Source organism: Somniosus microcephalus, chromosome 15 (genome assembly GCF_052327205.1).
Source record: "Somniosus microcephalus isolate GS21.2 chromosome 15, FLI_Smic_1.0, whole genome shotgun sequence".
NCBI classification, from domain to species: domain Eukaryota; kingdom Metazoa; phylum Chordata; class Chondrichthyes; order Squaliformes; family Somniosidae; genus Somniosus; species Somniosus microcephalus.
The window spans coordinates 53,043,108-53,053,269 of record NC_141001.1 but is presented as its reverse complement, the minus strand read 5'-3'; the positions used below and the strand labels follow the sequence as shown (position 1 = coordinate 53,053,269).

At 47.3% G+C, this 10,162-nt stretch overlaps 1 protein-coding gene across 1 annotated transcript in view; it reads left to right on the top strand.

Moving 5' to 3' along the window:
• Positions 1–860: 860 nt before the first annotated feature.
• The window catches only part of saxo4 (stabilizer of axonemal microtubules 4), a 235,906-nt gene continuing 226,604 nt past the window's right edge, over positions 861–10,162 (top strand). Inside the window, exon 1 of the mRNA XM_086007780.1 lies at positions 861–938. The gene's annotated coding sequence lies outside the window, so the exon portion shown is untranslated. The remainder of the gene's footprint in view (positions 939–10,162) is intronic.

Here is a 10,162-nt window from a genome sequence, read left to right as displayed (position 1 = left end):
TCGACAACTGAAGAACAAAGCCTCAGGAGCAGATGGAATCCCCAACGAGGCACTAAAGTATGGTGGAGAAGCACAACTGGCACGAATTCATGAACTAATTTCTCTTATCTGGAAGGAGGAGAGCATGCCAGGGGATCTCAGAGACGCCGTAATTGTGACCATCTTCAAGAAAGGTGACAAGTCCGATTGCGGTAATTACAGAGGAGTTTCCCTGCTATCTGCCACAGGAAAAGTCATCGCAAGAATCCTCCTCAATCGCCTTTTCCCAGTGGCCGAAGAGCTCCTCCCAGAGTCGCAATTCGGATTCCGCCCACTAAGGAGCACAATGGACATGATCTTCACCGCACGTCAATTACAAGAGAAATGCAGGGAACAGCACCAACCGCTGTACATGGCCTTCTTTGATCTCACAAAGGCCTTCGACACTGTCAACCATGAGGGATTATGGAATGTCCTCCTGAAATTCGGCTGCCCTCAAAAGTTTGTCACTATCCTCCGCCTGCTTCACGACGACATGCAAGCCAAACAACATAATCCGGAAGTGAGTGTCTTTAAAGGATATAACCACTGCATGAAGGGGGCGGATACTTTAACACTCAGGTATATATGAAATAATAAAGCAAAAAAAAAGTCAAGGGCAGTCTTAAATGTGATTACCTGATGTAACCCTTCAAGCTCAATGCACAGACACCCCTCTGCGGCTAATGGTATGGTCGTTCAGAGAATGTCTGTTTATTGAATTATAAATTCGAATGAAGCGTAGTGAAAAGTTTGAACCGACCCTGCGGGTCGGATCATGCCTGGACGTTGTGTTGTGTGCTACTTTTTTTTTAACACGTTACTTCTGTCCCGATTGCCGAGGTAACGGTTGCTAGGTTACAAATAGTAGCCGTCGCTGCTGGGGCAGAGAGGGAGTGAGAAAGAGCCGGCAGCGTCAGGTAAGATGGGGGGAGGGGGAGGGGGAGACTCTCAAACGTTTTAATAATTCTCTGAGTTCCTGTGAACTGAATTGTTTTTTGTATCACGGACAAAATAATTGAGAACATTAGAAAATGAATGTTATTCCGCAAACCTTCAAAAGTTTATGAAACAACGTAGGCATCAATGTTTGCACAATTTATGCTTTGGGTAGAGTATACATCTTCGAGCTTTCGATCGTTGAAGTTCACCTTGGGTTCCTGTCTACTGTGTGTTTATGCAGGAGTTCACACTCGGATGCAATAGTGCACACAGGAATCTGGTCCAAGCGCCTGAAGTGTTCATATGCGAACTTCGCAAATCGGAAATTCTACCTTAAGTAATGTTGGCAAATTTAAATGACTAACATACTGAGTATTGAGAAAAAAAAACCATAATGAGTATTAATTTTATTCTGTAACTAGCTCCATCACAAACAGCTAACTTGATCATTTATTTCATTGCTGTGTGTAGAATCAGTTGTGTACAAATTGGCTACTTAAACAACAGTCAAAGCACTTCAAATGAATTAATTCCATGTGAATGATTGCAACTTTTAGATGTGTCATCTTCCTGCGCTATCTCATCTCTCCTGGACTGCCCTGCGTGATTTCACTCTAACCTGCCTAAATGAAGTTAGCACATCTTCATCACATTTGCTTCCCACCCGCAGACGATCATCTGCAAAGTACCCCAAGATTCCATCCTTGACTCCTCCTGTTCCTGATTTACATTCTGCAATATTATCCTCACCACCATTTTTCCTTGACTCTATAAACAACTCTCTGATATCAGACTGCCTGTCCTGGATAAGCTGGGACTTCCTCCAAATAAACACTGGGAAGATCAAAGCCATCTTATTTGGTTCCTGCTATAACCTCCATACTCTAGCCCCTTACTCGATCCTCCTTCCTGGCTGCTTTCTCAGACTGGACCACCCAATGTGCAACTTCAGTTTGGTAGAAATGGCTCTGTCCTGCACCATAACATTAAATATTTTTGTATTATATCATTCATATGAAATTGTAGCCAGGCCAATATACTATGGGGGAGAAATTCGGTATCGCCCCATTTGGGGCGCAATTATCAGCTGGGCACAAAGTTTAGCGCCTGGCGCTAATTATCGCCTCCGACTGCAAACTTGGCTTCTATCACACCTGGAGGTGATTGGAGCGGTAAATCAGGTGCTACACACCTCTCTTAAGGCGCTAACGCCGAGAAGTGAGGCGCTACCTCAGAGCGCTGACGAAGCTCATGTGATGTCAGTCAGCAATGGAACACAGACACACTGGTGCTGGCCAGTGTTTAAAGAGGAGGGTCACTCTTGCTCTCCATCCACACCCTGCTCAATGCAGCCTTGAATTTCGGCTTGGAGAGACCTGTACATCAAATCTGCTGGAAAGAACAATGGAGAGGCCCAGGGAAAGAGCTCAGAGTGCAGCCCCCATAGTCTCTTTTAAATCGATGCAAGGAAGGTCAAATCAAAATGAACCTTCAAAGTGCTGCTCAGTACCCAAAACTTCTTCACACAGTGTTGAATATCTCCAGAAGTCTCTCTCAGAATGCGTGGTGCAAAAATGTCGCAGACAAAAAAAGGCAGGAAGTGGTCGCCTTTAAAAGCGCTCCTCCAGTCTCTTCCCGACTGCAAAATGCTCTCCTCAACCTGTTGTTGCTAGCGGCAGGGGGCGCCGCTCAATATCCGGTCTGGGGCGCTACTGGGGTGTTGCACGCTTGACTGACATCATGATCTGCGGGTGCAGGCGATCGTGGCGGTAGTGTTTAGCACCACCGCAAAATGTCTGGTCAATTTCACGAGCGGCGCAAACATCGCCACGCCCAGTCATAAGTTGCTTTGCGCCCCATTAGCGCCCTCTTACGGCGCTAACGGGAGGCACAAAGCAACCGAATTTTTCCCCCATATGAGTTCTAAGTGAATTGCTATTGTCTCTGGCCTGAGTTTTAAGCATTTCTCAATCCTATATGGAGAATAGGTGCTAGTTCAAGGGGAGGTGATGCGTCTCTGTTTATGTAGCTGCCTATGAACAAAACTCAGACACATGAATTTTGGAAGGAAAAATGAGGCGAGGTACAATTTTAAAGGAGGTGCAGGAATAGAGGGACCTCGGGGTTCGTATACAAAATTTTTTGAAGGTGACAGAACATTGATAAGGCTGTTAAAAAAAACATACGGGATCCTTGGCTTTATAAGTAGAGGCATATATGGGGGAAAAATTCGGTATCGACCATTTTGAGGCGTTAATATCGCCTGGGCGCTAACTTTAGCGCCGGACACCGCGAAATTGAGTTTTAGCACCCCAAGAGGGAAGGGAAGTGCTAAATCAAGTGCTCCACTTCTTTCTTAGGATGCTAACGTTGGAGAGCAGGGCGGAGACTTCAGCAGCGCTGCACAGTTCAAATGCTTCTTCTCTCCCTTAAAGGGAAGGGCCATTGCTGCAGGCTCTGCAATTTTAAAAGTACCTACCTGGACCACCAAGGCAGCTGCTATCAAGCAGAGTGCCGGACTGATTGATCGCGGGCAGTGACGTAAGACAACTACTAGGCACTTGGTCAGAGTATTAAACAAGGCTTTAATCGACTGTTTCACAACATGGAAGTCTAGTTATCCTTCACTAGTTCCTGTTTACAAAATGTCCCTGAGCAAGCTGGGCCCGTGCCCGAGTATTTATACTCTCCCTGGACAGCGCCACCAGCAGGCCGCCCAGTATATTTCATAAGTCCTTTCTACATGAATGGCATGATTTATGTCATTCTTCCCACCTGAAAGATTGGAAGTCCGGCGGCTTCTTCCTACCGAACTAGCCGGACTAAGAATAGACGCAGCCATCTGGATCTCCGTCGGTGACTGGAAGGCACGTCTCCTCGGGCCGTGTTTTGGTCCCTGGGTCACTTAATTCGTACCGGCGGGCTGGCAGAGTCCGTGTCGCTTTGATCGACCTGAGGGGGACTGGGGAGATCGTGGCTCCAGGTGCGTTTGGATATCTGTTGGTGGCCGGAAGGCACGTCTCCTCGGACCGTGTTTTGGTCCCTGGGTCGCTTAGTTTGTATCAGCGGGCTGGCAGAGTCCGTGTCACCTTGATCGACCTGAGTGGGACTGGGGAGATCGTGGCTCCGGGTGTGGGCCCCCACAGGTGCAGAGCTGGCTTCACCCTGCCCAGTAGTCGGTGACTGACCGGCGTCCTGACTTCGGGTGGCCGTCCCGCGGGGAGCGCTCTGTTCCCCGGGTTGATCCGGCGGAATAGCTGGTAGATCCCTTGACGTCCCAGGTAGGGCGTCATCCACAGAGGAGCGCAGGTTATTGGCGTCATTGATATGGGTCCCACCATCAATTGGGTCCGTGTGACCGGTTGGGCAGGGAGCCAGATCCCGGAGTGACACTGCGGATTCCCGGCCATCAGGGTATCGCACGTATGCGTACGTGGGAGTGACATCCGTCAGTTCCACTTCATTGACGAGGGGATCACTCTTAGAGGATCGGACGAATCTTCAGAGCAGCATGGGGCCAGGAGCTGCCAACCATAATGGTAGGGACGTCCCATGAGTGGAGCGACGCTGGAACCCGAAGAATCGTTCGTGAGGAGTAGTGTTGGTGGATGTAGAAAGAAGAGACCTGATGGAATGCAATGCGTCCGGGAACACAGTTTCCCACTGCTGGTCTGATAGGTTGTGTGACCTCAGTGCAAGATGAACAGCATTCCAAATGATAGCGTTGTATCTCTCAACCTGTCCATTTCCAATAGGATGATACGGTGTCGTTCTACTTGTGGCGATTCCCCATTGGGAAAGATAACTTTTGAGTTCGCTTGACATGAAGGAGGGACCCCGATCAGTGTGGATGAAATTGGCCATACCGCAAAGGGAAAAGACCTGATCGAGGCATTTGATCACTGTGGAAGTAAGCATATTGGGACAGGGGAAAGCAAAGGGAAAGCGTGAATATTCATCCACCATAGTAAGCAAGTAGGTGTTTCGTGTTGAGGAAGGCAGTGGCCCTTTAAAGTCAATGCTGAGTCGCTGCATAGGCTGTGTAGCGTGTATGAGCGAGCCATCCGACGGATGGAAGAATTGCGGTTTTAATTCCGCGCAGATTCTACAAGTGGAGCATGTTTTCTCATGTCTTCCGTAGAAAATGGGAGATTTTTAGATCGCACAAAGTGTAACATACGGGTAATGCCAAGATGGCATAAGTCAGTATGAAGATCCGCAAGAGTCGAAGTTGACATGGAAGAGCAGAATGCACACGTGAGGGTGTCCGGGGCCACATTCTCTTTGCCGGGTCGATAATGTATGGTGTAGCCAAAGGCAGCCAATTCCATCCTCCAGAGCTGTATTTTGTTATTCTTGATCTTAGTGCGTTTCCAGTTATCCAGCATAAAGGCCATGGAGCGCTGATTGGTTATAAGCATGAAATGGCGACGAGTGAGAAAATGACTCCATTTACGTACTGTTTCGATGATAGCCGTAGCCTCCTTCTTGACAGAAGGATAATGGAGCTCGCTAACCTGCAAAGTTCTGGACAGAAATGCAACGGGTCAACCACCTTGATTCAAGGTAGCCGAGATTGCCACATCCGATGCATCACACTCGACCACGAAAGGGAGATTTTCATCGATGGAACGAAGCATGGCTTTTTCCAGTTGTTGCTTGAGGAGGTCGAAAGCTGAAATAGCCGTTGCCTTCAATGGAAATGACTTCGCGTGATGCAGGGGCTGGATCTTGTCGGAAAAGTGGGGTATTCACTTCGCATAATAGGCGAACATGCCGAGGGCCTGACGAAGAGAGCCAAGATTTGTAGGAGGAGGGAGCTCTTGAAGTGGATGAAGTCGCTCCGGATCCGGTTTAATGACACCATTGCCCACCCAGTAGCCAAGGATGTTGACTGATGGTACTGATTTCACAGATTTGGACTCATTTAAGGTTAAGTTGTGACGACGGAGAACGTCAAGAGATTTCTGGAGGTTGGCATCGTGCTCCTTCTGGTCGTGACAGCAATGGTGATATTATCCAGATATGGAAAAGTGTCTGTTAAGTTCTCCTGTTTGACTAGGCTATCCATTGCCCGTTGGAAGATGGCCACCCCATTGGTGATCCAAAATGGAAGGCGACAAAACTGGTAAAGTCGACCATTGGCCTCAAAGGCCATATACTTTTTGTCAGAGTTCTTTAATGGTACTTGATGGTATGTGCTCTTTAAGTCAAAAGTTGAAAATACCTTGTAGTTGACCATGTCATCAATGCGTGGTAGTGGGTAGGCATCCAGGTCGGTATACTGGTTAATAGTTTGCGAGTAATCGATGCAAAGACGTTTCTTGTGTTGCTTCAGAGGATTTTTAACAACGATGACTTGAGCCCGCCAGGAAGATGAACATGGCTCAATGATACAGTCAGCTAGAAGGCGAGAGATCTCTGCCTCGATAAAGGATAGATCATCTTGGCTGAAACGTCGTGATTTAGTGACTATGGGCTTACATCGGGGGGAAAGATTGGCAAACAAGGAGGGCTCGTCGAGCGAAGCCACCGAAAGCGCACAAAACGGTACTTTGGAAATAGTAAGCTCCGGTTTTGATCCTCCAAACTCAAAAGTGAGTCTTTTGTGTTGTTTCTGGAAATCCTGTCCCAGGCGCACATCACTTCATAGGTTCTTGAGCACCCTGAGCCGGGTGGAGGAATAAGTGCGGCCATTGAGAATAAGGTCGACAAGTCAAAAGCCAGAAGAGTTGGTGGTCAGTGTCGTCAGAGCCATTGCAATTTCCTTGTCTGAGGGGTAAATACGCAGTTTTAACTTACTGACAGCCTGCTCACTGATGAAGCTGTCAGAGCTGCATGAGTCGATTAGTGCACACAAAATGTGTCCATTTACCGAAACATTTGTGGCCGCATGGGACAGGCTTTGGGGAAAAACAGCTGTGATGGGAGGAGGAGCAGTTTTACCCTTGACAGCTGTAACCTTAGTAGTGGCTCTTGGGGGAGGAGCAGTTTTATAGATAGCAGCTGTAACCTTAGTAGTGGCTCTTGGGGGAGGAGCAGTTTTATAGATAGCAGCTGTAAAACTAACAGGGGCTCTTGACTGGTATACCTTAGAAAAGTGACCTTTCTTACTAACAGAGGCTCTTGACTGACATACCTTAGAAAAGTGACCTTTCTTACTGCAATGACTGCAGGTTGCGTTATGAGCAGGACAAAATTTCCTATAGTGGAATGCACCTCCACAGAAGAAACACTTCCTTCCAGATTGCCAAGATGCTGCTAGGGCAGGGTCGTCATCAGTGACAGCTTCTAGGGTAGGGTCGTCATCAGCTAGGATAGAGTAGTCATCAGTGAGGGCTTCTGCCCGAGGCCCATTTGAGGAGTCACCAAAAGTGATAGCAGCAGTCTGTGCATGCGGTAAAAGATAGGCATCTGCATTTTTTTGCTAAGTCCAGAGAACATGCCTGGTCATAGGCAGCTTGTAACTTGAGGGTTTTATTCTCCAACAGACGCTGGCATATGAAAGGAGACGCCATTCCGTTAATAAAGGAATCACGAATTAACTCCTCCTGGTAGTGCTCAGCTGAGAATGCTTTGAGATTACAATCCTTGCTGAGCCTGTGAAGCTTTTGAAGGAATTCATCAAGTGATACCCCGGGTTGTTGTCGAGTTGTGGCCAGTAGATGCTGAGCAAAAATTTCATTTGGGGCCTTAACATATAGTTGCTGTAGTATTTGGATAGCGGAGTCATAGTCTACACTGTCTTCGATATAGTCAAACACACGAGGGGATACATAATTGGCAAGTATCTCTAACTTATCAGGAACATTCTCACCACACACCCTGAGGAAGTTGCTGAAGGTACGATACCAGTGTTTCCATACCTTAGCTGTTGTAGGTGAATTTGGGTGCAGGTCAAAACGGGCGGGTCAGAGTAGTTTCTCCATGATGGATTGATTACTACCTCTGGTTCCCTTCTACCATTTGAGTCGTAGCCATCTGTTCCCAAAACCACTCAGAGCGTGGAGTAGCAAACAGTCGATTAAATTGACGTGAGAAAACTACTAGGCACTTGGTCAGAGTATTAAACAAGGCTTTAATCGACTGTTTCACAACATGGAAGTCTAGTTATCCTTCACTAGTTCCTGTATACAAAATGTCCCTGAGCAAGCTGGGCCCGTGCCCGAGTATTTATACTCTCCCTGGACAGCGCCACCAGCAGGCCGCCCAGTATATTTCATAAGTCCTTTCTACATGAATGGCACGATTTATGTCAGGCAGGAACCCACGAAAAAAACTAGAACAGGAAAGGTAAGTTTTTTTCCACTTACCTCGGCCACCTCACCTTTAATCATCGCCCCCGAAGCGGCTGGCCGCCCAATGCACGCCTCCTGCAGCTGTCGGTTTTTGACCAGTGCTGCTGCAGGGGGCAGAAATCAATTTCGGGTCCGGGGCGCGACCGGGGCAATGTGCACGGCGATTAAGTCACGATCTCTGGGCCAAGGAGATCGGGGCGCAACGCCGTAGTGCCATCACAAAACCCCCGCTGAATATGGCGGGAGTCGATGTGAGCAACGTGCCCAGTCGCAAAGCCATTTGCGCCCCGTTAGTGCCCCCGGGGGCGCTAACAGGAGGTGCAAAGGCACCCAATTTCACCTCCATAGAGTGCAAAATAAAGCTATGGTAAATCTTTATAAATTACTGGTTAGACGTCAGCTAGAATATTGTGCCCAATTCTGGGCACCACACTTTAGGAAGGATGTCAAGGCCTTGGAGAGGGTCAAGAGGAGATTTACCACAATGGTACCAGGGATGAGTGACTTCAGTTATGTGGAGAGACTAGAAAGGCTGGGATTGTTCTCCTTAGAGCAAAGAAGGTTAAGGGGACATTTAATAGAGGTGTTCAAAATTATATGGGGTTTTGATAGAGTAGTTAGGGAGAAACTGTTTCCAGTGGCAGGAGGGTCGGTAACCAGAGGACACAGATTTAAGATAATTGGCAAAAAAGCCAGAGGGGAGATAAGGAGAATTATTTTTACCCCAGCGAATTGTTATTATCTGAAATGCACTGCCTGAAAGAGTGGTGGAAGCAGATTCAATAATAGGTTTCAAAAGGGAATTGGAACTAATTGGTAGTTATTCAAAGAGCTCACACAGACATGATGGGCTGAATGGCCTCCTGTGTTGTATGTTTCTATGGTTCTATGACACACCTTCTTCCATACCTTACTCACTAGCCTCCCTACATCCAACATAAACTCTTAACCTGGCCAAAACTCTGCTACACACATCTCATCCCTAACTAAGTCCCACTTGCCCATCATCTTTACCACTGTCAACTTTGATTGACTCCCAATCCTTCAATGTATCAAATTCAAAATCCTCATCCTACTGGGGTGGTTATGTTACTGGACTAATAATAATCCAGAGAATGCAAGTTCAAATCCCATGGCAGTTTGAGATTTGAATTCAGTGTAAAAAATCTGGAAATAAAAAGCTGGCATCGATAAAAGTGACCATGAAGCGGTTCCCATTGCTTTTACGCTGTCAGCTGAATGAAAAAGGTCAACCAGACAGCAGACTACAACATGTACCATTGTGACATTGTTTAATTGTCCTGTGGACTAAAGACTCAGAAGGTACTAGAGTCATTCTGGGCTAGCACTTAAGACTGCCTCCCTTCCGAATCTAATAATGCCACAATACTTTGGCGCAGTGGAGGGGTGCATTACACACCAGAATTTCAATGATTATTAACAGCAGGTTGGGTCATTCTTCGAGGATGCTAGGACTTGCTGTTTATAACCCCACCCCCTTCATTCACTGCCCCTCCTCCCCCGCCCCCCCCCCCCACCCACACCGCTACCACCGTCCTGTGATGGAAAAGGCCTGTGCATTGATTGGGATTACGGAAACATGGTTGCAGGGTGAGCAGGGCTGGGAGCTTAACATACAGGGGTATTCAGTATTTAGGAAGGATCGACAAAAAAGAAAGGGAGGAGGGGTAGCATTGCTAGTAAAAGAGGGGATAAATGCAATTGAAAGGAAGGATATGGGGGCAGGATAGGACAGAGTCAACATGGATTTACAAAGGGTAAATCGTGCTTGACTAATCTATTGGAATTTTTTGAGGGAGTAACTGGTAGAATAGATGGGGGAGAGCCAGTAGATGTGGTGTACCTGGACTTCCAAAAGGCCTTCGATAAGGTCCCACATAAAA